Genomic DNA, 25,600 nt, shown 5'->3' with positions numbered 1-25,600 from the left:
GAATCTGGCTCCACAAAGGCTGCTGAAAAGCCTTTGTTCCAGGGCTTAACAGGGCCCCTTTCGTGGGCAGCTCACACCTCCATTGGAGCCAAGGTCCTCACCCAAACACTGATAAACAGCACAGTTGTGCCAGAATAAGCTTCATGTCACTCCCCCGCCAGCCAGTCACTCCTCTGCTTAAGAACTGTCAATGACTCCCCATTGCCCCCTCACTCTCTGCTGGGCGCTCCAAGTTGACTACAGTCCAGCCGAATTACCTGGCTGAGCTTAATGCCCGCTACTTCTCAGAGTTTCATGTTAACCAACGCGTGTCCAGCATCCAGTCTGGGCCAGGCACTGTGCTAAGTGCTGTGCAAGCATCTCGTTTCATCTTGATGAGTGTCCTTAAAGAAGGTCTTAGTGGGAATTCCCTGGCGGTCCAGTGGTTAGGACTCTGCGCTTCCACTCCTGGGGGCACAGGTTCGATCCCTGGTCGGGGAACTAAGATCCCACAAGGAAAAAAAAAAAAAAAAAAAAAAAAAAAAGGAATGTCCTAAACCCAAGGTGCAGAAGTGGAAACAAGGTCCAGAGCAGCTAGAGCAGCCTGCCTAATGCCATACAGCCAGGAAGCAAAGAGCCAATGCAGTCTCCGTGTGGGCAGGGCAGTCATGGAGGGGGTGATGCCGAGTGGTGAGAGGGAGCAAGCTAGGCAATGAAGCTGGAAGAACATTCCAGACAGGGGGAACAGCAAAGACAAAGGCCTTTCTCTCTCTGGGCCTCAGTTTTCTCATGGGTCAAAAATGTGTTTGTGTGTGTGTGTGTGTGTTGCAGGAAAGGGGACCCTTTCCAGGGCCCTAGAGTGGGGTCTTTTTTTTTTTTTTTTAGAGTGGGGTCTTGTCTATCATTCAGAAATGAACTGTTCAAGGAGACACAAGTGCTGACAAAGCAAGAGACTTTATGGGGAAGGGGCGCCCAGGCAGCGAGCAGCAGGGTAAGGGAATCCAGGAGAACTGCCCTGCCACGTGGCTCGCAGTCAGGTTTTATGGTAATGGTTAGTTTCCGGGTTGTCTCTGGCCAATCATTCTGACTCAGGGTCCTTGCTGGTGGCACACGCATCACTCAGCCAAGGTGGATTCCAGCGCGAAGGACTCTGGGAGGTTGGTTGGTAGGACATATGGACTTATGTCTCCTCTCTCCTTTTGACCTTTCCCAAATTCTTCTGGTTGGTGGTAGCTTGTTAGTTCTGCATTCCTTACCAGGACTTCCAGTTGTAAGATAACTCATGCAAGTGGTTACTATAGTGCCTGGTCAGGGTGGGTGGTTTTGGTCAGTGGTTCCCCTAACGTGTGCGTGCGTGTGTGTGTGTGTGTGTGTGTGTGTGTGTGTGTGTGTGTGTGTGGTGTGTGTAGATGGAAGGTGTTGCCTTCTGGTTCTCTGATTGGACTTGCACCGAAAAGCACCCTGGATTTCTCTGAATTTTCCCGCAGAATCAGAGAGGGAGTGGTGGGTGCCTCTTTAAATTTCTGCCCTGGATCCCTCGCTTGTCTCACCTCCAGCCCCATCAGACTGCTGGCTGCACTCCCCATGCAACCTGATTCAGGAAATCAACAAACAGACTGGCTGAGAAGGCTGAGCTTGGGGTGGGGTGAGGGGGAAGGGTGGAAATGGGCTTTTCTAGCCACAGGCAGCTGGACCTGAGCAACGGCTGCCCCCTTTGGACAGCGCACCGTCTCCACTACTCCTTATGCCTTGTAAATCTGGTCGGTCTTACTTATTCTTGTCCTCTGCAAGGCCCCTGTAGCAACTTGAGTCTGTGACTCCCGGGCAGCATGTTTCACAAGGCTGGTGAAGACCCATGACTCAATTTCTGGTCTACTTAACATCTTTGGCAGCCATGTGACATCTCATTTGCTGCTTTTTTTTTCTTGCTTGCTCCTTGCTTTCTCCCTCCATCATCTCCTGGTCTTTCCCTCTACGCCTTCTCTTCTCAGTCCCTAGCAAATCTCCCTCCCATCCCCACTTATTTCTCTATCACATCATGTCTAAATCTGCTTTGACATAAGAAGTCTATCAGGGGCTAGGGAGGGCTTCAGAAAGGTGGTAACACTTGAGCAGGGCTTTGAGGGGTGAACAGGAGTTTGTTAGGCAGAGAAAGAGCAGACTAGCATGCTTAAGCTGGGCTTAAGCTGGGCTGGATTCACACTGGCAAAGTTTGAATCCTTGCTTCTCCACTCTCCAACTCAGTGATCCAGATTGATACATCATGTCATCCAGCCTCAGTTACCCCATCAGCACAATAGAATTTCTCTAGCACCTACTAAAGTCCTGAGCTCAGCCTTTAGTGAGAAGATTTCTTGGTGCAGGCCTGGTGCCTGACTTACAGAAAGCACTCAGTAGGTGCCTGTTGAATAAATGAATGAATGGATATGCCAGGCAGAGGGGATGGCATCAGGAAAGGTCTGGAGGTGAGACCACGCACAGCATGTTTGGGGAATTGTCTCTGGGTCGGAACCCGTGGCAGAGCCTGATCTTACTAGCTCGTGAGAGTCCATGTGCATGTCTCTTTCCAACTCTGCATTCAGTGATGTCACCCAGTAGCTTGGAATCCACCAGTGGACGTCTTTGCACCACGAAAATTGGCAAACACTGCAGGTCAGAGCTTTCTTCCTTCCAGGGAGCCAGTTTACCAGCCCACCAGCCCCTGCAGCTGCAAAGATGGTTACAGTTAGATTCCAAGGGACCTTGGGCAGCAGAGCCTGGTGATAGTCTGTTCTCTCTGTTCTCTGAAGGATTCAGAAAGACAGTTAGTTCAACACTACCTGACCTGAGAAAGATGAAACAAGCCCAGAATTTGAGTTCCTAAAAAATCCCAAACATATTCTATTCTTTTGCATAACTCTAAAATTAAAACAAAAAAGATCCTCAGCTTAATTAGAAAAAATAAAGACCGTTTATTTCTACTGAATTAGCAAAACTTGAATTAGAAAATCACTTAATTTCCCAAGTTGAAAAATCAGAGATTTTTATTTATGAGAAACGGAGTGTGGGGATCCCCATGTGAAAAGACAGCAACAGCCAGTCCAGTCCGTACATGATTTTGCAGGAAAGGGTGTTGGCCTTTATCCTGATAGCAATGGGAAATCACTGGAGGGTTTGAAGCCAACAAGTGATATGATCAGATTTGGTCTTGGAAAAGATCCTTCCCGCCGCTCTGTGAAGAGCCTGGAGGGGGCCAACATGGATGCAGGGAGCCCAGGCAAGAGATGAGGGGGTGTGGATAAGCATGTTTCTGGAGAGTCGAGGTTACATGTTCACCTTACTTCCTGTTCCTCCTGGGCACTCAGCTGGACTACACTTCTCAGCATCCTGTGCAGTCCAGAGGGACCATGTGATTTACTTGTAGTCAGTAGAATGTGGTAGGAAGAGATGTAGGCCACTTCCCACCCGGCAAAAAAACCCTCCCATACAATGCCTCAGGCTGTTTCTCTTCGCCTCACACCTCATGCCAAGGATCTGGGAAGGACTCCAAGGTCCAGGGGATGACAGAACCACGAGCTGGAGGGAGCCTGGGCTGCTGAATGGCTGTGTGGAGCGGAGCCCCCAGCATCGGACCGCACTAAGCCATGAAATCTGGGCTGTTTGTTACGGCAGCTGACCTGACCAGTGTAGGCGGATGGAAGCAGAAACAGGTGTGCAGAGCTGAGAGCTCTTCAGGGGTAAAATCATGGGACCTGTGATAGATAAGGAGTGAGGGAAGAGGAGGCTCTGCGGAACATGCCCAACCTTTGTACTGAATGGAGGTGCCTTTCACTGAGAACACTATGGGGAGACCTTCTCTCTGAGTGATGGTCACTCACTGAGTGGAGATGTCAAGGGGTGCTTCTCTTGGGCTGTACAACCCAAGACAGTCCAACAGCTCCTCTGGGAGCACATCATGGTGGTGAAGGTCACCTGCTGTTCACAGGGAGAGAATACAAGGAGTCATTGTGCTGCCCTTGACCAGAGCCTGCCCATGACGGTTGGGGGTTACTGACTGCTTCCCTCCCAGGCCAGCAGACAGGACTCCATGTCTTTGGACTCCAAGCTGTAGCAAGGCTAATGTTAGGGCATCATTTTTTTTCTCTTTCAACAATATTTCCTGAGTATCTACTATAACAGTAATGTTAAAACTACTACTTATTGAGCGCTTACCATGTTCCAGATCCTATGCCAAGCACTTTATTACATGACTTCATTTAACCTTCAGTCAACAGAGATGAGAACTCTTAGTGGTCCCATTTGACAGGTGAGGAAACTGAGGCTCCCAGAGCTGAGCCTGGCCCCCTCCTCGGTTCTGCTAGTGATGCCCCTCCAATCCCTCACAGTTCTTGCTCCTCTCAGTTGGGAAGTGGCTGCTTTCTGCCACCCGACACACTGGCACATCCTGGAGCCCCCTTCCTTTGTCTTCAGGAAGCCGGGGGCCAAGACACCATATTTCATTTCCCTCCCCCAGAGGGACTGTTGCTATGCCAGCTCCCAGGGCCCAGATTAGTAGCCCAACCATTGTTGGCATGGTAATGTGATCACATGACCCAAATCATGGCCCCTGATGGGCACAGGCTCCCAGGCAGATGCTGCCTTTAGAAGGGGGCCATGGACCTGGCTTCTAGAGTAGCTCCTGGGCTAACTTGAAAACCCATTGGAACCAGCTTAGTCCAAAAAGTAGAGTTTAAAGCAATCACAGAATCCACGGGGTTGGGGGGAGGTTGAACCAAAACCTAGAATCAGGCACCCAGTTGCCACTCTAACTCTCTGTGCATCACTCATCTCTGCTTGAGGACTGTCACAGGGCAGAGGTGGGCAGTTGTCCACCCAGCATCCCTTCTCATTTAAAAGAGCCCTGATTTGGTTCAGCAATATATGCTCAGCTAAATGTTCTTCCCCAGCTTCCTTCGCTGCAGCCATGAGACAAAGTTTTGGTCACTGAGACATAAGCAGCCATCTGCTGTGGGTTCTGGAAAAGTTTCTGGGTTTTCTGATAAAAGGCATAAAAATACAGCTGGCCTAGCCTTCCTCCCCTTCATTCTTCCTTGAGTGCAGATATGATGCCTGGAGCTGTAGCAACCATCTTACAGCCAGGAGGGAAAGGCAAGAAAATCACAAAATTCCAGCTCTAATCCCACTGAGTGACTGAACCAATGCCTGTGGTCACCTCCCTCTAGATTTCTTATCACATGAGAAAAATATAACTTCATTTATCAAGCCAGATTTGTTTTGACTCTGCAAGTGAAAGCTGTCCTAATGGAGACAATTGTCACTTTCGCTGCAGCTGCAGAGGTGGAAACATAATTGCCCCAGCCCCTGAGTTTCACATTTTAGAGCATCTGAACTCAACTTTCTGGGTCCCAAATTCAAAAAAACATTCCTGAGTTGGGACTCATTGGCCCAATTTTGATTGCTTATGCCTGGGCCAATCATTGGTGACCAGGGAGGCCAGGCTCTGATTGGTCCAGTTAGTGCCAACCCCTAGACCAATACACCCTGCCAGCACAGCAGTGGGATGGGTGCCATTTGACATGACAGTAAGAAAGCGTCTGGGGCAGATTGACCTATCAGTATCTGTTCCAGTCACTCAGCCAAGGGCACTGACAGGGGATCTCCGCTCACCCCCTCTGGCTTCCATGCATTCCACCCTGTTTATAAGGCAGTCACTGTGTGTGCTGCCGGTGCAGGCCGCAGGGCAGGATGGGAACCGGGTCCACAGTCTGGCCCATTTCCACTGCTAGACCCCAAGGGCAGCCTGGCTCTGTAAAGCCCTTGGACTCAGTTCACGTGCTTGGGTTCAAACCTGGTCTCTGCCTCTTACTGGCTGGTGATGACCATTTCCCACCTGGACAGCCTGCTGAGCTGACTCCCCTTCCTGGCTGTGTGACCTCGGGGTAGCTGCCTCACTTCTCTGCGTGTGATCCCCCATCTGTAAACTGAGGGGATAATCCTGACCTCTCAGTTTGTTGGGGTAAGAAGATTTATGAGATAACTCTGGGTCATACAGGAGGTGCTCAATCAATCCTAAAAATAAAATTTAACAGCCCCGAGGGAAGGTATGACAAGTCAGAGTTCCCTGAGGCCAGCCGCCCAGGAGGAGGTTGGGCACTGGGTGGGGTCCAGCCCCCTACCTCCCACCCAGAGATTTTGCTGGAGCAGGCAGACAGCAAAAGCAAAGGGGCTCCAGACACCTGCCTCGGGCCTGTGTAAGCCCATGGGACGGGTTGGAGGATGTGGGTCAATGGTGCATGCCAGTCCCCAGAGTGAGGGTGGCAGAAGGCTGTCCCTGTCCATCGGAGGGCTGGCAGCCACCAGGGCCACATCCATGTGTAAGAGAGGCCAAAGGCAGCTCTTGGGTCCTGTCAATGACAGCTGCTGGCCACAGAAGAGAGGCTGCCCTTTTTGTCCTCCGGGGTGCTGAGCAGGCTGGGTAGGTGGACAGTGGCTGCAATCCAGGCATTTGGACAACCTTCCCCTGCACTCCGGGCACCTCCTCAGCAACTTGCCAGGCACTGCGTGGGAAACAAAGCTTCCTGCCCGGCAGGCATCTACCCCCACCTCCCTAGGCCAGGACGTCTGCTCTGCCCCCCAGGAGGCTCGCTGGCTGATGGGGGTAGAGACCACAGGCCAGATGGAGACAGCTGCCGTTACCAAGGATCTGCCAAGCGCCAGGCCCTGTGGCCTGCACAGTCATGATCACGTCAGTATTGCTCACCACGACCCTAGGAAAGAAGACCTGCTTTTATCCCCATTTTACAGAAACGGAAAGTGAGGCTCAGAGAGATGAGCTGGCTTGCCCAGGGTCGCACAGTCAGGAAGTGGGAGCCGGGATTCCAGACCAAGCCTGTCCAACCCCAAAGAATGGTCTCTTTCTCCTGCGTGGCAGGCCAGGGAGCAGGCAAAAAGTCAAAGTGACATCAAGGTGTCACGGGAAGCAACTGGGCTGGCCATCAGAGGACAGCCCCATGTCCCCCTTGTCGCCACAGCCTGGCCTGGCTCTCTCCTTGGGCAGCCCGTGCTCCCTTTCCCCAGCCGAGCTCCGCCTCCCCCTCCAGGTCTCCATTTCGATGCCACCTTCTCCGGGAAGCCACCCTGGATTTCCCAGGTTGGGACTCCTCCTCTCAGCTCCCACAGCCCCCTTTGGCTGAACCTGTCTGCCTGCCTCAGGAGAATCTAAACTCCAGAGGGCAAGACAATTTCTGTCAAATCCCCAGTATCTTCAGGATGTAGCAAGGTGCCTGGCACATGGTGGGCCCTCAGTAAATGTACGTGGACTCTGTGGAGTAAAGGACTCTGATCAGACCCTCTCCCCAGAGAGTATGGACTCTTTTCTGGGGGATAAGGACTGAATCTCTGGACCAAAGGCAACAGGACAGGACAGACCCCAAGTGTCCCAGGGGTCTAAGGACTGCCTGTCAGGACCCTCTCCTCCCCCGAGACTGAGATGTGTCCCCAGAGCCTGGCCCACTGAATATTTTCCTGCCAGCTCCCTGTGATTCATTCTCAGCCTCTGGCACGCCTGGGCCTACCCAGAGGCCACAGGCCCCCAGTGCTAAGTTTAGTGACTGCAAAATGTCCCCATGAAATTCCAGGCAGAGCCAGGGGGCTGGTGGCACATTCCACAGAACTTCCTTGGGCCTCCCGCTTAGCGCCCCAGGACCTGAAGGGAAACCAAGTGTCCTTCCAGTAAATAGCTTGGAAGGGCTGTGTCCCCATCTCAGGCCTTGACCCGTGGCCACAGAGCTCAAGGACAAAGGTGTCCTTTCATGTCAGCGGAGCTTGGCGTGGAGGGATGGAAGCCTGGGAGGCTTTGAATGATGTACCACAGGGAGAGGGGCCCTGTCGAGGTTCAGGGCCAACCCCTCCCCTTGGGAATCCTATCGACAGGTTGGACAATCCCCACCTGGGATAAAACTTACTGTACTAGGGCTGGGGTCCTCCTCCCGTGCCTACCTGGGAGACAGAAGTGTCCGGGCTCTACCCTTTGGGCCTCAGACCCACCTTTCTCCTGCCCTTCGTAGGACAGGACCCCCAGCCCTCTCCCTGCTCTGTAGCCCCCTCCTGATGTTTCCTGTCTGCCCTGTCCCTCTCCCAGAGATAAGCCAAAGACCCCCGAACAAGATTGAACAGGGGAGAAGTTATGAGATGTACAGGGGAAGGACCCCTTCCTCTCTTCTGAACACAGTAAAAACTGTGTATATACCATGGAGGCAGTGAATGAGATCTTAAGTTACCTTAAATTCTTGACTTGGGTTGAGCTTGTGGCCCATTAAGATCTTCAGATCTCATTCATGTGAACATGATCCCCGGAAAGGCCTCCCCAGCCTGTGTTTAGGCAACTGGTTTCAATCAATCCTCCTCCACCTTGTATCTTTCTGAATATGAGAAACCACAAGCCCCTTGTCACAAGTCAGAAACCTCGGTCTCATTGCTGGACTGTCAGCTCATCAAGGGTGGGGAAGGGCTATCAGGTCACTACATTCTCCACGGCAGTGAGCACAATGCCTCCGCAGAGGAGGCACTGAGTTGGAGGTTATTTTTGTAATGTAAGTATGCACATACAGAAGAGCATTACAACAGTTGAAAAAATGATAATTTTTAAATAATAAAGCAAGTTATTAAGTCAGATCAATGGGGAAAGGAAAGCACTTTTAACAAATGTGGAAATGGGATATGGGAGTGGAAAAGGAGGAATCTCAACTGCTACCTCACTTCATAGACAAAAGTCAGTTTGGAAACAATAATAACAATAGAGGCAGGAGAAGACTTTGGGAGGTGATGGATATGTACATGGCCTTGATGGTGGTGATGGTTTCATGGGTGTATACTTATCCTCAAGCTCATTGAGTTGTATACATTAAAATACGTAGCTTTTTACATGTTAAAAAGCAGTTGGAAAAAAAAAAAAAAAAAGCAGTTGGAAATGGATCATAGACCTAAATGTAAAAAGCAGAACCAAGATTGCAGAGGACACAGAGCCGAGTATCTTTGCTACATTAGGAAGGCAGAGGTTTCTTGTTCAGGACACAAACAGCACTGACCTTAAAAGAAAAAACTGAAAAATTGGACTTCATCCAAATTTTCTGCTCATTAAAAGACACCACTGACCCCAAAAAAAGACACCATTGACAAACCTAATAGGGCAAGACAAATACTGGAAAAAAATATTCACTCTGTGTGTGTGTGTGTCTGACAAAGGACTTATTCCGAGAACATATAAATAACTACAAATCAACAGTAACAAGATGAACAATCCAAATAAAAAATGGGAGAAGACCTGAACAGATACTACAAAAGAAGACATATTAATGGCCAATAAGCACATAAAGTGGTGGTCAACACCAAGGAAATACAAAATAATAGAATTAAAATTATTACCAGATACCATGATATACCCAACCAGAATGACTAAAAAAAAAAATTTTTTTTTTTTTTTGAAACTGACAACACCAAGTGATGTGAGAGTATGGAGCAACTGGAACCGTCATCCTCTGATGGAGGAAATAGAAAATGTACAGATAATTTGGAGAACAGTCCGGAACTTTCTTATAAAGCAGGGCAACTAAGGAGACTTTTATGTTACTTTAAACTAAGCAGACATCCAGAGAATGACTGAATCATTCTGCTCCTAGCTATTTACCCAAGAGAAATGAAAACATATGGGTATACAAAGACTTGTACAAGAATGTTTGCAGTGGCTTTCTTCATGTTAGACAAACCTGGACACGACCCACGTGTCTATCCCCGGGCAAGTGGATGGGTCCGCTGTGCAACATCCATGCAATGGACAGGGCTCAGCAATTAAAGGCATCAACTGTTGATGACCACATGGGTGACTCTCCAAAGAAGCACACTGAGAGGGAGAAGCCAGACCCAGACGATGCGCGTGCTGGGCAAATCTATCTCTGCGAAACTCTAGGACACGCAGAGCAAACCTGTGTGGAAAGAAAGCAGAGCACCAGCTGCCTCTGAGGAATGAGGAGGAACTGCAAAGGGCACAAGGCAAGTTTGTGGGGGGCTGAAAACGTTCCATGTCTTGCTCAAGGGATCATTACAAAGGCAAACACAAATATAAAAATGCGTTGAAGTGAGCACCTCAGTTGCACGCAGTTCATTCTCCCCTAATTATATTTGTCTTCAACAAAATATATCTTACAAAATTTAAAAATTCAGAAATAATTTGTATTGTTAACAAGAATTTAAACTAATGATAGTAGAGCAGGCTGTGCATGTCTGCCGCCCAGCCTAAGAAATCCAGCGTTATCACTGTCTTAGAACCTGCACATTTTCCTCCCTCCCTCAGAAAAAGCAGGAGCTGAAATTTTGTGTTCATTATTCCTTTTTTTCCCTCTTAATCATACCACCGCTGCCCAATTCTGTTACTGAACACAAGTTCGTGTGCCTGATGTACAGTGAGGCCAAACAAACCGAAACGTCGGAGTTTAGAGCAAAGAAAGGTTTATTGCAGGGCCACACAACGAGAAGAGACGGCTCGCGCTCAAAAACCCCCGAACCCCCTGATGATTTTCAGGGCAAAGTTTTTAATAGGCAGACGTTGGGGTGAGGGCTGCAGGGTGTGTGACTTTCTTCTGATTGGTCGCTGAGGAAATAGCAGCTCGGTATTCCAGGGATCTTGGGCTCAGCCTGAAGTTACCATCCTCCACCTGGGCGGGGCCTTAGCTCCTGCAGAAGGATTCAAAGATATTGTTAAGTATATCCGTTGAGGAGGAGCCAGGATCGTGCTTTAATAGCGACACTATTGTTTCTTGGCTGCTTGTTTCTGCATTCCCTTGCTTCCCTGATTGGTAACTGTTTGAATCTGCCCTGTGGTACTCTGGAAGGTCTAGGAGGCGAAGCCTTTATCGTGCAAATAAGAAATGGGGGACCCGGAAAGGCTTTTGTGTTCTGGAGGGCCCCATAGGATCCTGCTTGGTTTCCATTGCTTAAATTTTTCTTGTTCTGTTTGGGCGTGGCATATAAATGGAATGGAATTGTTCTGTCTGTATTCTTCTGAAACTTGCTGTTTCCGCTCACTTTGTGTCTTTGACATTCACTCAGGTTGTACGTAGCTGTACCCCGTTCACTGTCATGACTGTATGGTGTCTGGCGTGGAGCTGTAGTGCAGTTTGTTTGTCTCCTGGGTTATTTCCAGGTGAGGGCACCTAGTGCTTGGGTGTCCTCTCGTGAGCATGGGTACAAACTCCTCTAGGGTGTAAACCCAGGATAGGAATTGCTGGATTATGCTCAATGCATGTCTTCAATTTACAAAACAATTCCAGCTTCGCTAGGAATTACCAAATAATTTCCAAAGTGACAATTCTTTGCAATTTACACGGCCACAGCTGAGGACGAAAATTCCAGTTACTACACATCCTCACCAAACCTGGGAATTATTAGACCTTTAAATGTTTGAGAACAAAGACAGGAATCACAAACCCAGATGCCTTGCGCACCATAAAAGTAACCAGCACTTGGGCTGGGGAGCAGTAAGGAGAGGTGGGGACTGCAGCAAACTGAGTCACATGCGCCGGCTGAAAGAAGTGGCCTTGACGCTGCACCCTGACCAAGTGCTGACCCGCAGCTGTCAGAGTTCTGAAATGTTCCAAAGAAGCCAGAAACCCAGATTTTTACATGGAATCTGATTTTGAAATGTGAACTACTATTTCAGTTGAATTTATAGCTACTAGAACTTGTTGGAACTTTGGCCGGTGACCGCGGCTTGGCGCGGCTTGTGCGCTTACGTGCTCTGTAGATTGTCGTTGCTCATCGGCGGGGCCCACTATTCTTCTGCTTTGTTATTCAAAAAGTTCAGTTTTCCAGAAGTGCCGTTGTCTCAGAGGAGCAGGGTCACGTGCTGCTCCAGTCCACCGTGAAGTTAAACCGTACGTGCTTCAAGCTACTGGAGGAAATCTTTCCCTCGCTCGTCCCTGGGGCCCCACTCAGCAGCCAGATGGATCCTTTCAAAATAGAAATCAGGTGCTGTCGCTTCCCTTGCCTGCCCCTCCAGTTGATTCCTGTCATCCTCACCACCAACTCCCCAAGCTCAGCCTCAGCTCAGGGGGTGCGCACAGGCTGTTCCATCTGCCCGCATCTCCCTTCCCTTTGATCCTTCCCTGGCTGGTTCCTTCTTCGCCTCCAGGACCTGCATAACTGTCTCCTTCCCAGAAAGGCCTTCCCTGACCACTCACCTAAGTAGCAAAGGCCCTCAGCCACACCCGGCGCTCTCCCTCCCAGCCCCTGCGGACATTGTCCTTGCGCTCCACCATCTCAGTCGTCTCACGCAGCTGTGTTCGTTTTGCTGACCACCTCGCCTACCACGGGTCAGCCCCCTGAGGGACAGGGATGTGGAACCGCCGTGTCCCCTGCCCCCGGTGTGGGACCCAGCACCTGCCATGTGCAGGACCCTGTGCTAGGGCTGTGGGGTTAAGGCGGGGACTAACCGTGGCCCAGGCCTCAGGGAGACAGGACCTGGGAGAGGAGGCCAGAGCATCCACAGAGAGCCACAGGGCCAGGCCGGAGTGTCGCACACGCGCAGGGTGCCGTTGGGCTGTCCCGACACGGCCAGTTGGCTGTTTGCCGCTGGCGTCCGCCCCACTGGTTGCTGTGTGCCCTGGATAGAGCTAGAGGTGAGATCAGAGTCTAACAAAGCAGAAACGCCTTAGGGGCAGATGACTCGGGGTCGGAAGCCAGCTGCGTGGCCTTGGGAAGTCTCAGTGTGGATGAGGGCCTCCTTGGCGCCATCCTGTGCGTGAAGGCATGGACCGGTGCCTGATGTAAGGCCAGGAGGGCGGAGTGGAGTGTGGGGACTTGGCAGAGTGGGGCTGGGGCACGCCTTCCTGGCAGATGGCAGGGAGCGAGCGGGAGCCAGGTAGCCAGGTGAGGGTGGGGTGTGAGATGCAGGCAAGAGACTGGGCGCCCAGGCCTCACAGAAGCCTCGCGGAGTCCTGTCTGCCCTCTGACCCCACTGGGATTTAATTCAAATGCCCTCTTCTAGATACTGGAGGTGCTTCCTCTCTGAGCCTGAGAGGCCGCCATGGCTGTGGGCTTTCCTGGGGGAAACAAGGGCTGTCCTTCACCTGTGGAGCCTCCAGCGGATTAGGTGGCCCCTCTGCAGTCTCGGTGACCTCTGGGGCCACCCTGCAGGCAGGGGCCTCTGTGTGGGAACACACCCGAGAAGGCAGTAAAGGGACCACATTTATGGACCACCTGCTGTCTCCCAAGCCATGAGGAACCAGAATTCAGAGACGTTAAGTTAGTTGCCCCGGGTGACACAGCAATGAGTACGGAGACTTGAACTCTTCTGACCCTGGGCCCCAGGGCCATGATACAGAGCACTGATTATATGCCCGGCACTGTGTGGTCATTTAAGTGAGCAGGTGTTAGCACATCTAATCCTCATAGCAACCCCATGAGGCGGGAAGAGCAATTATCCCAGTTTTTCAGAAGAGAGGCCTGAGGGTCAGAGAGAAACAGGTGGTAAGTGGCTAAAGCAGAATGATGATCGCATGTGTAGAAATGGTAGCAGCAGCAGTAGTGATAACTAGCACTTACAGAGTGATTACTCCGTGCCTGGCACTGTCCTGAGTGATTCGCGTATGCTAACCTTTTCAATTCTCACAGCCACCCTTCAAGATAGATGCTATTTTTCTCCCCATTTTAAAATCAGGAAACTGAGAAAGAGAGACGTTAAGTCCTTGAGCCCAGGTCTGTTTGACGCTGGAGCCTCCATGTGCTCTGAGGCAGCCAACTCAGGCTCGTTCCGCTGCCCTGCAGGGCAACACCGAGACCGTCTTGAGAGGTGGCCAGCCTCCCGTCCCAGGGGTGTGCAAACTGAGGAGGTCAAGGATGCTGTGGGATGGGTCCTGGGATGCCTGTGCCCTCTGCTGTCCACGCGGTGTGAGGGGAAGCATCCGTGTTCCACAACCCTCCTCACCCCCCCCGCTGGTGGCTTCTGCAATCCGGGTGGGTAGGTGGGTACCAGCGGGCACAGCGGGAAGTGTGGCTCCTCTAATGGGGCTGAGCCTGGAATTCTGGAGGCTCCACAGGGCCCGGTCCTACCCTGCCCTTGCCCTTGGAAGACCGCAACCTCTCCTGAGCCTGGGCTGGGCACACCAACGAGCTGCCTGGCAGCCAGCAGGGTGGAAAACATTGCCCTCGTTAGTCTAATAGGTGCACTCTGTGGACCGTGCATCTGGGGTGGCCCCCAAACATTGCAGGTTCCTGTCCTCACCGGGACCTGGCAGGGCCAGCTGCTTGGCGAGAAGCCTGGTGCCTGCCTGGCTGGAGTCTGCTGTGGGCCTCTTCCTTCCTTCTTTCCTTCCTTAGACCTTTACTGAGCACCTACTGTTTGCCAGGCACGCTCTGCCTCGGGTCCTGACTGTTGCTGTTCATATCTTAGTTCCGTTCCTTGAAGCTGCTGCGGTGGAGGCTTCTTCCTCTCCTCCAACCCGCTGTATTAGAGAGAAGGGCTCTGACGGCCCGGGTTCAGTTCCAGGCACTGCCAGTTGCTCACTGTATAACCTCCGGCAAGTTGCTTCCCACTCTGTAAAATGGGCCGACAACTCAGCCTGTGCAGGGTGTGGCCGTGAGGGCACAGGAAACTTAGGCCCTCTGCAGGGACTTGCACGAAATTGCCGAGTGAGCCGTTGGCAGAGTCGGTGCTAGAATGAGGCCTCAGGACTCCCTTTCCTGTGCTTTTCTCAAAACAGGGTCTCCTGAGGCAGCTCAGCGGGCGGTGAAGAGCTCCGCTTGGAAGTTTGAGGGACCTGAGTTTGAATCCCAACCACTTCCCAGCTGGGCTCAGGGCAGCTCATTCCACCTCAGTCTCTGCATCTGTTGTTGTTAGGGCAGCAGGCCCTCGGGGAGAGCCCGAGGGGAGGCCGGCCACGGTTAGTGTGGATGAGAGCTCGGACTCTTGGAGGCTGTCTTAGCTCAAAGCGTGGCTTGTTCCTTCCACAGTGTGAATGTGGGCAGGCTCCTTAACCCCTCTGTGCCTCAGTTCCCCATCTGCTAAAACAAAGTTAACATAGGAACCCTCCTTGTGGAGGAATTAATGTAGGGGAAGTGCTTGGAACCGTGCCTGGTACAAGGTTAACCTTTACAGGTTAAAGAAAACACAGACGCCTGCCTGGGCTCCTCCTGCGGGAGGTTGGATGCCTTCCGTCCTAGAGGGTTCACGGCCTGGTCCCAGAGCCCAAGGGACAGGGTCTGGGCTACCAGCCCCTGGCCAGCCCCTCAGCTGTCTCTCTGGGTGGCGGATGAGCTCTGGGCTGGGCACGGGGAGCAAAGAAAAGATGGTGACGCTTGTATCCACTCATGATCCTTTTAAAATTTCCATTCTGAGTATGTGTTTTATAATGGACGGAATGTGCTAGTGCAGTAACACATGTCTATACTTCATAAATAAACATACGTCAATGGGGGCTGTGTGCTCATTCAGGGCTGGAGGATGTTTGACCTAAAATAATCACGATCATGACAGCAAACCCTTAGGCCCTTGCCAGGAGCACCTTACGTGCACCTCCGCTCATTTGATCCCCCAGCAGCCCTAGGAGGTGACACTGTTGTGATCTGCACCTTCCAGATGAGGCAATGGAGGAAAGTGAGGCGACTCCCCAGGATCCCAAAGCCGGGCGGTCCAGGGTTCACACCCCCTGGTGACTGTTGGGCGGTGTTGCTGGTTCTGACCTGAAAGTCGCAAACTGAAGGAAGGGATCACTGTCCCCCACGTGGAGTAATTTTCTGTGTCCCCCAGCACACGCACACGCACGCACACGCACACCAGCTGTCCGCGCTCCTCTGGCTTTTTGTTGGGAAACTGCATGTCCCCCTACTAGAATAACTTTGGCCCCATTTCCTGGGAAATGAGCTGGCTCAGCGAGCTCGAGGCGCCGCCTCCCCTGCACTGTCTGGCTCTCCCTTTATCGGTTTCTCCCGATGCCACCCTGGGGTATCGCTCCAGTAGGACGGGCAAAGAGGGTGTGGGTGACGAGCTGGGCGTGTGGTCGGTCTGTCTGTGGGAGGCGGGCTTACTTGCCTCCCTGCTTCCCTGCGTCGGAAGCAGGGCCCACCTGACTCCCCTTTGCAGCCCCCGCTCGGGGCGCCAGCAGCTCCCGCGAGCGTCCTCCTCTCTGAAAATAAAAACCGCCGTCCAGTCCCCGGAAAGGCGGCCAGGTGGCGGTTTGGGGGGTCCTCCTGCTGGCTGAATTCTGAATTAAGCTCCTGAGGAGATTCTTAGGACATAAGAGGAAGCCAGAGGGACTTTGAGAGGCCACACCTCAACCTCATTTGATGGAGGGAAACTGAGACCCCCGAGAGACCCCGGGAGGCCCCGAGAGAGTCTCGGGCAAGCCTGGGGCAGGGTCTGGGTCATTTGATGAATGAGGGTGTGCAGGGCAGAGCCTACCCGCCCCAAGGACCAAACCCTAGGCGTGCAGACCCCCCACCCGGAGTCAGAGGAAGGGGCTTCGAGGACATGGCGGGAAGAGGTCGGTTGCCTGGGGCCTCAGAAGGAGGCCAGGGAACAGCTGAGACCAGGTCCCACTCTTCCCCCTGCCACTTGGGGGGGGCGGCTGCGGGGTAGGGTCCTCCCCGGGGTCCCCAGAGGAGGCCTGGCCGAGGCATTCGGATTCATGCAGATGGGCCTGCTCGACCACTTCAGTGTGGCCGTGGCAGATGCGCCCTCTACGAGCCTCAGTGTCTCCATCTGTACAACAGGAGTAATAACTCTCCCCGTCCCGCTAATGACGACGGGGCCATCCCCGTTGAGGGGTCTCGCCGGCTGAGCATCCATGCCTCGCCTGGCCAGTCCTCAGGGCAGCCCTGGTGGCGAGGACCGCACTTAGAGATGACGAATCAGAGGCCATTTTCGAGCGACGTGTCCACCTTTGCACAGCGAGGAGGCTGCCCGTTGCAGGTAGGACACAGGCTGTCAGTCTCCACGCGCAAGCTCTTGAACACTGTGCTATATCACCCATCTGCCTTTTGCCCACGGAAACAAAGGGAGCACTGGGTGTGCACAGGCTAGCCGCGCGCCGGCGCAAAGCAGCGCCAAGGAGCCGCAGTCAGTGTCAGCACCGTGGATACGGTGACTCTCGCTTGCGGAGCGAGCCCTGTGGCTGCAGGTGTGTGGAGTCGCCCCAGCAGACACTGGGTAAGAAAGTGTGGCCCGGACAGAGAACGGCTGTCTCTTCTTTCTTCTAGGATGTCATCGTCAGTCCCTCTAGAGCCCAGTGCCGAGCCCGAATGAATGTCCCCACCCCGAGCCGGGGTGCGAGCTGCACCCCCATGCTTGTGTCATTGTCCCCTCTCGTGGGCATTGCCATCTTCCCCATCGTGGGTGACCTTCTGCGGAGTGGAGTGCCTGCCCCTTGGGGTGCCTTCTTGCCAAATGCACACACTTCTGTTTTTCAGCAAACTTGTTCAAAGTTAAGACATTCATACAGAAAAGGGCAGAAATGACACTGGGAGAGCTATGTGAACTTTCACAACCTGAGCACACCTATGTCTCTCCAGTCAGGAAGCAGAATATAATGGGTGTTGCAGAAGCCCAATGGGGGCAGCTCTCCTGACTTCTGCCGCCTGAGTCCGTGAGGCTGTCCTTGAACTTCCTACCAATGGGACGTGTGCCAAGTTCCCCTTTAGCCTCCTTTGCCCAGCAGCACATCTGTGAGATCCATCCAGGTTGGTGTAGAGCCGTCCCAGCCGCTGTCTGGAGTCCTCTGCGCAACCTGCTCACGGTCTCCTGCCATTGGGCGTGGGTGTCTCCAGTTTGGACCTGGTACGGACAGCTCTGTACATTCTCGAAGCCCACCTTCAGTGATCACAGCGCACGTCTCTGCTGGGTGAATAGCTGGGGGTCAGCCGCCGGTCCCGTGTGCGTGGACACTCAGCCGTGGTAGATTCTGCCAATGGTTTCCAAAGTGCCCACCCCATTTTGCACCCCCATTGGCGTGTATGAGACTCCAGCCGCTCCACATCCTCGCCAGCGTGGTGCCCACTGTCTTCCTCATTGTAGCCACTGTGATGGCTGTACCTGGGTTTGCGATTCTTGTAAACGACACCGCCGTACGGTTCTCATTTTATTTCTTACTTTCTCCCCACGCTGCCCCTGCATCCCTCCTAAGAGCTGGAAGCAGCAGCTCCCATTTGCTAAACACTTTGTATACACACCAGGTACTAGAGTTTAATTCTACCTCTATGATCTCATTTAATCCTCACAGCCACCCCGATGAGGGAAGTTCCATTTTACAGATAAGGAAAATGAGGCACAGTTCATCATTTTAGTTGGCAGGAGGAGAGGGCCTCAAGGTAAAAACCTTCAGCGTGTCTTTGGGTGTTCTGACCCGACCCCTCCTTTGCCTAATATGTGTCTGAGGGACAGGGAGGGCCCTCTGTGCCTGCACTGAATGCCCTGATTCTGGGAAAATCCCAGTCCTTCCCAGGCCTTTTACCGTCTTCCCAGCTATAAAATGACTGTGTCCAGCTTGGGGCACAAACAAACATGTGTTTGCTGCATTAACTGACATTCACCACCTTGTATGGAGCCCCTGCAGCGTGCCAGGTGTTCTTCACCTATTATCTCATTTAATCCTCACAAAAGCCCCTTCAGGCTCTACGTGAAAGTCTCCCAGTTGTAGCCAAGGACTCTGAGGTCCAGAGAGGGGGACACACGTGGGCAAAGTCACGTATCAGGAGACAAAGCTGGGATCTGAATTGACATGACTCACTGAGGTGCCTGATTCCCTCAAAGACCCTCCATTTGGGTTCTTGGCTCAGCTTTGCAGAAGCTACAGGACTGCTTAGGTGTTGGAGTGCATTTTAAAATTGTTCAAGAAAGATTATTCTTCTTCTTCCCCCCAGATTGAGAGGGAGCAAAATGTTAACCATAGAGTTACCATATGACCCAGCAATTCTACTCCTAGGCAGATACTCAAGAGAAATGAAAACGTATGTGCACACAGACTTGTACGTGAGTGTTCATAGCAGCATTACTCATAATAGTAAAAAGTGGTTAAAAAACCAAATGTCCATCAACTGATGAATGGATAAACAGAATGCAGTTTATCCGTGTAATGGAATATTATTCAGCCATAAAAAGGAGTGTGGTGCTGACACAGGTCACAGTGTGGATGAGGCTTGACCATCATGCTCAGTGAAAGAAGCCAGTCACAAAAGGCCACACATTGTATGACTCCATTTATATGAAATATGCAGAATAGGTAAGTCTGTAGAGACAGAAAGTAGATGAGTGATTGCCTAGGGCTGGGGGGAGGGAGGGAGAGATGGGGAACGACTGCAAATGAGTGTAGGGTTTCTGTTCGGTTGATGAAATGCTCTACAATTAGATTGAAGTGGTGGCTGCACAGCTCTAATTATGCTGAAAAACGCTGAACTGCGCATTTTAAGTGGACGAATTTTATGGCACATGATTATATCTCAATAAAGCTGTTTTTTTTTTTAAAAAACTAAAAGTAAGCGACTGAACGTGAAGCGTGCTGGACAGGACACCCTCTCCGCAAACTCGGCACGGCCCCTTCAGTTGGGCACAGACCCCTGGCGGCCTGCACTGCCAACTGTTTGGGGGCATAACGAAGGGTCATCAGAATGAATTCAGGGCCCAGGCTTCGCTCACCGTGGCCTCATTCGCAGGGAGCATTTCCGGCCACCTTCCTCCTTGTTTGTCTTTGTAGGCCCCAAACTTTCTCTTCTGGTTCATTCATTCTTTCATTTATTCATCAAGCATGTATTGAGCACCTACTGTGTTCCAGGTTCTGTGCTGGTCGTGAGACAAATGATCAAGTCCCCAACCTCGGGAAGTGAACATTTTGTCAGGGAAACAGACCCAGGAAGGGCAAAGTGCGATCTGATGTGACACATCTGGTTGTACATTTGATGAGGATTTCTTGGGCACCTACTACGTCTGGGCCTGTGTTGGGGGCGGGGCAATGGTGGTGAGAGAGAAGCAGCAGAGCCATGACTGGTGCACAGACCACGGCCACGCTGCCCAGGTTCAGGTCTCTGCTCTGCTGCTGACCAGCTGCCTGACCCTCTCTGTAATGTGGGGATGAAAATAGAATCTACGTTCCAGGGCTTTTGTGAAAATTCAGTGACTCCGTCCACGTGAGCTGCTTGGAGTTGGAACAGCCTGGTGTGTGTAGCGTAGTGATTGTCATTGCTCTTGCAGTTTCGCTAGATGTGAACAGTCTAACATCTAGTGCAGCTGTGGGTTCCAGCCTGAAGGAGGTGACAGCTCAGGTGCACAACAGGCATAACAAGAGGAGGGGACAGCTTGGCCAGGGTGACTGTAGGGGCGAGCGCACGGAAGGGGTGGGGCGGGGAGGAGAGGGGAGGCGGGAGCTGTGGACCCTGGGGCTCCCGACTCTCTCTGCACTAGCTTTGTGTCTGCTTTGCGGGGTGGGGGTGGCCTCTCCCTGCAGGCCCCCAGGGAACTTCACAGCCTGGAAGTCGGGGGAGGCCTCCGGAGCCAGACCCAGGGACGGAGCCACTGCTCGCCGTCCACAGGTATTGGCCTCACAGGTTTCCCTCACTCCATCTTCACCACCTCTAGGAGGTACACATGTCATTATCCCCATTGTACAGAAGAGAAAACGGAGGCTCAGGGGAAGGAAGCACCTGGCCAGGGTCACTCAGCCAGTGAGCGGAGGTGCTGAGGTTCACACCCACATCCATGTCCCTGAACCCCACATCCTTAGCCACTAAAGCAGAGGCTGGAGCCTTGGGTGAGGGTCAGGTTTAATTAATCAGGTCTTGCATTAGAAGGGGGTTAGACCTCCCTTGAGCCCCAGGAAGCCCATCCCCCTCCCTGGGCCTCAGTTTCCTTCTCTGCAAATGGAAGCAGCAACTGCAAACTCACCTAGCTGCTGGCCCGAGGTACGTGCGAAAGTGCCAAGCGCCACCCAAGCAACCAGGACAGACACCCTCTGCCTACGTGACCTCAGGCAAAGCCTCCTGCTCTCTGCGCCTCAGGTCTCTGATGGGGAAATGTGATTTCTAAGTCTCTCTCATCTGGAGCTTCCTGACAGTGTTCGCCTGGGTTTGAGCTTGGGGGGCTGATAAGATTGTTTCAGGGTTACTGTTTGTGGGTGGAGCGTGCAGGTTGATTGGGCGTACAGTTGCCAGATTTAGGAAATAGAAATAAAAGATACTAACCTATCTGATGAACTTAGGGGCAGGACAGGAATAAAGATGCAGACGTAGAGAATGGACTTGAGGACAGAGGGGAGGAGGAAGTGTAAGCTGTGACAAAGTGAGAGAGTGGCATGGACGTATATACACTACCAAATGCAAAATAGATAGCTAGTGGGAAGCAGCCGCATAGCACAGGGAGATCAGCTCGGTGCTTTGTGACCACCTAGAGGGGTGGGATAGGGAGGGTGGGAGGGAGACGCAAGAGGGTGGGGATATTGGGGTATATGTATACATATAGCTGATTCACTTTGTTACACAGTGGAAAGAAACTAACACAACATTGTAAAGCAATTCCAATAAAGATGTTAAAAAAAATACTAACCTAAATTGGAATTTCAGATAAACAACAAATACTTTCTTAGTATAAATATGTCGCATGCACTATTTGGGACACACTAATACCAAAAAAATTTGCTTGTTTGTCAGAAATTCCAATTTAACTGGGCGTCCTGTGTTTGACCTGCAACCTTAGCAGGAGTAGGTTAACCGTCTGCCTGCAAGACGCTGGTCTTGGTCTCTCTCGCAGAAAAGCGTGGCCATGGGAAGCCAGAGGTGGGTAGGAAGGTCAGAAGGAAAACATATCTCCCCCCTCACCCCACCCCGCAAGCGTCCTCCCTGCTGTGTTCTTGTTTTGCAACTCACCCCTGCCTTTGGCTGAGCGGTGGCTGCATCAGCGCCCGGCTGGAGAGATGTGTTGTAAGACGAGCCTTTATCTGATGGGCAAGCTCAGAATGACTGTTTGGGTGTTTGGGGCAGGCTCCTGACCCCAAATTATCTGTGTCACCACCACCTCGTCCCCCGCTTGCTACTCCCCAACCATGACTGGAACCCAAAGCGCACCTGGGTTTGAGGCCGCCCTGCCTCCCAGGAAAGGCCGTGCCCCACGATCTGGTTTGCAGCTTGGCTGGGCTCCCAGAGCACGCCATGGGAAAGAGGCCCTTCTCTCCCCGGCCCCGTTTTCCCCACCTGTGGAATAGGAGTGAATTCCTCTGACCACTCCTGCCTGGGGAGAGGATTTTCTAAGCCCCCCAGCAAAGGCCTGGTGTGCAGCACTCTGCTCCCTGACCATCTCCCTCTGTCCAGCCACTGCGCCCGCCCTGAGCTCCTCGAACGTGCCCTGCCCCAGGGCCGGCTGCATAATTTGGGAGAGTCCTGATCAAAGGCAGGAATAAGGTATCACTAAAGGGACTAAGATATAAACTTTTCCATTCTTCCGCAGTCTCTCTCTCTGCCTCTGTCTCTCTCTTCACCCATCTCTCTCTCGACCCTACATGGTATTTTTTATTTGCTACTCAATCTTGCTTTCTCTTGGGCACAGAGAGACTCCTGGGGGACCCACACCCATACCTGGGGCCTCACCCTGCAACTCAGCGCTCATGCGCCCGCTAAGTCCCAGGTTCCCCTCCCACGGGCTGCCTGACTGGTGCACCATGCCAAGAGTGGTTGACCAAGCATCTCCCCTTCCCGGGCTGCCACCTCAGCCCTCAGGGTCTTGTACACGCCCTGCTGGGCAGTGTTCTCTACACTAGGTACCTTGACCCCCTGCTGGAGTAGTCCCCCAGGTGCTTTCTGGTGCTGCCAGCTTGGGGCCAGAACACTGCTGCTTTGCCCTTCTCTGAGACACTGTGGGCTTGTGACCCTGACCCTCTCTGTGCCCGTGCCCAGGCCCTGGGGAAAAGGCATCAGCGGTCACTGCACGGGGCCTGGGGTGCAGGGTATGGGTTGTGGGCAGGACCTTTAATGTCCTGGGAGGTGGCAGGAGGCTGCAAGTCCCCAATGCAAGCTCCACATTAGACTTCAGCAGCACAAATTCAAAGATAAAATCGCAGGAATTTCCTAGCAGCAACTGGGAGCTTTAAACCCCAAGCACGGAGCTCTTCTGAGCGGCTGCACTGGTCGCACAACCATGAGGGCAGCCGTGTCCTGCTCCCTCCTGCCTCATGGCCTTTGCAAGGGCTGTTCCCTCTGCCTGCAATGCTCTTCCCTCCCCTCCTTCCCCATCGCACACCCACCCCTGCCTCACTTCCCTGGGAGGCCCGCGTCAGTCCCGCCCCCTGGACTGGAGGCTCCTGAGAGCAGGAACCAGGTTTCTGCTATTCAGCCGCAGAGCACCCAGAGCACCCGGAGCCTGTCGCCCAGAAGGCGCTGGCTCAGTGCGGGGTGGGGGGGTGGGCAGGAGAGAGATGAGTTACTGACTGAGTGAGTGGCCCAGGGCAGCAGGAGGAGGGTGTGTCCCAGGCAGCGGCCGCAGCAGGGCAAGGCCTGGAAGGTGATGAACCTGTGTGTCTGGCAGGGTGTTGCACCCTGGGCCCCTGGGCACGTGAAGGGCCGGTGGGAGAAGAGGCCAGCCGAGTTGGACTCTCAGGGGCCTTGAATGCCGGGCTGAGGACTCAGGCTGTGTCCCGGAGACAGCAGGTTCCCCAAAGGGATGCTAGCTGTGGTGTGCTGCGCTGGCAGCTGTGCCGAGGGCAGGCTGGGGGCAGAGAGCATGGGGGAGGCTGGTACGATGGACCAGGCCCAGGGCCGTGAGCGGGAGGAGGGCGCCGTTTAGCGCCGCCCCCAGTGCTGCCGCCCACCGGCCTAATCCCCTTCTCGGGCACAGGTGAGATGAGGTGTTTAAGAGTCAAGTGGCGGCTGAGCCCCACGCTCCGGGATTACCACGTGCTCATGTACTGCTCGGCCCCTGAGGTGGGTAGGCGCACACACCAGACTGCAGCCACCTCTGAATCCCTCAGCTGACCCAGGGTCCAGAGTCAGCTCTGAGTTTGAGAGCCCCTCCACTCATCGAGTGACAGCATCAGAGACCTTGAGGCCACAGAAAAGGGAGCCTGGAGAGAGGTGGGCAGATGTCCACCCAGGAGAGCAAGTGATGGTTCCAGGAGTTTTGAGGTTCAGAGTCCTGTCTCGGATGGAAGGGCTGCCCTTTGAAAGCGGAGACATCCTTGACAGGCAGACGTGCTAGGGGAAAGGAGGGGCTGCAGAATGGGTGTGATTGTCACGCCAGGGCAGAGGTGATGGATCAGAGATCTCTGAGTATCCAACCACCTCAGGTCCTCAAGGAAGAGATCCTGACAAAGGGAGAAATACCGGGCGGGAGTGGACACCATGAGCTAGAGCATCCTGGTGTCCACCAAGGGGCACAGCTGACCGCGCTGTCCCCCCCGCCCAGCTGGTGCCCAGGAGGAACCAGGGGGCACCTTGCCCAACGCTGGGGAGAGCAAGGTGGTCAGTGCAGCAAGTGCGTAGAATAGCTTGTTAAGTAAGAGTTAGTTTAATAAGCACACGCCTGTGATGGGGCCGCAGGAGAGAGACCATCAGATATGACTTCTACCCTCAGGGGGCTTCCGCTCCTAATGCCAGGGAGTTAGTCTGCAGGCCAAAGAGGTCACTGTCTTGAGAGAGAAGTCCACGCTTGGGGAGTCAGAGGAGGGAGGCCTGGAGCCAGGGATGCCCGGGGCCGACCCTGGGCTCTGCTGTGAGCAAAGGGAGACCTCCTGGCCTCCATGTCCCCCAGCATTACTAGAGCAGGGGTTCAGCCTGGAGGGAGGCTGAACTGGCGCCCCAGGGGCTTCTTAACACCCTGGTCACGGCCCCACCCCCAGGGCACTGACTCCGAGGGGTAGGTGGGCCCGGGAAGGAGCATTTCCAGCAAGTTCCAGATGCTGCAGGTGGTGGTCCCAGGACCCCACTTTGAGAGCAGTAGAGTGGAGTAATGATTTTTGAGCCTTGTTTTAACCCCATAACCTGTCTTCCTGACCTCCTATGGGGGCGCGATGGGGAGCGCTGAGAGTATCACCCCTTAGCTGGCATGTTAACTGCCGCTGTGTGTTCTTCCTCCTCCGTCCCAAGAACATGGGCTGAAGCAGCCCCAGGTCAGGCACGAGGACATCAACAGGGTGCAGATGTGCAGACCCACAAGGTGCCCTCTCTGGGCCTCCATTTCCCTATCTGTGAAATGGGTTGTTACTGTGAGCGAGCGAGAAGCAAGTGGCTGCCTTGGGGTTGCAAGCAGCATATCTTGCTGCTTGTCAGGACCGCTCCCTACATCCTTGGGCAACTGCGTTAGCTTCTGGTGCTTATAGCCAAGAATCCAGCAGGACTCGGCCCTCCAGTGCCCCAAACCACAGGCAAGTGCCACCCCTAGTGGGGAGGAGCAGACCAGGGCTATTTCGGCCCCCAGGATCCCTGCCCTCTGGCTTTGGGACAGGCCAGAGAATCCCCTCCCAGAGCAGTGGCTGCCTGGGCTTTGCTTATTTCTCTGCCCACCCCTTACAAAGCCCCTCAGGCAGGGGCTGTACAGTGTGTGTGTGTGTGTGTGTGTGTGTGTGTGTGTGTGTGTGCGCGCGCGCGCGCGCGCGCGCGCGCGCGCCGTGTGATAGGAACAAAG

The sequence above is a fragment of the Lipotes vexillifer genome, unplaced genomic scaffold (assembly GCF_000442215.2).
Source record: "Lipotes vexillifer unplaced genomic scaffold, Lipotes_vexillifer_v1.1 scaffold2653, whole genome shotgun sequence".
Lineage (NCBI taxonomy): Eukaryota > Metazoa > Chordata > Mammalia > Artiodactyla > Lipotidae > Lipotes > Lipotes vexillifer.
Note: the sequence above shows the minus strand (reverse complement) of the source record.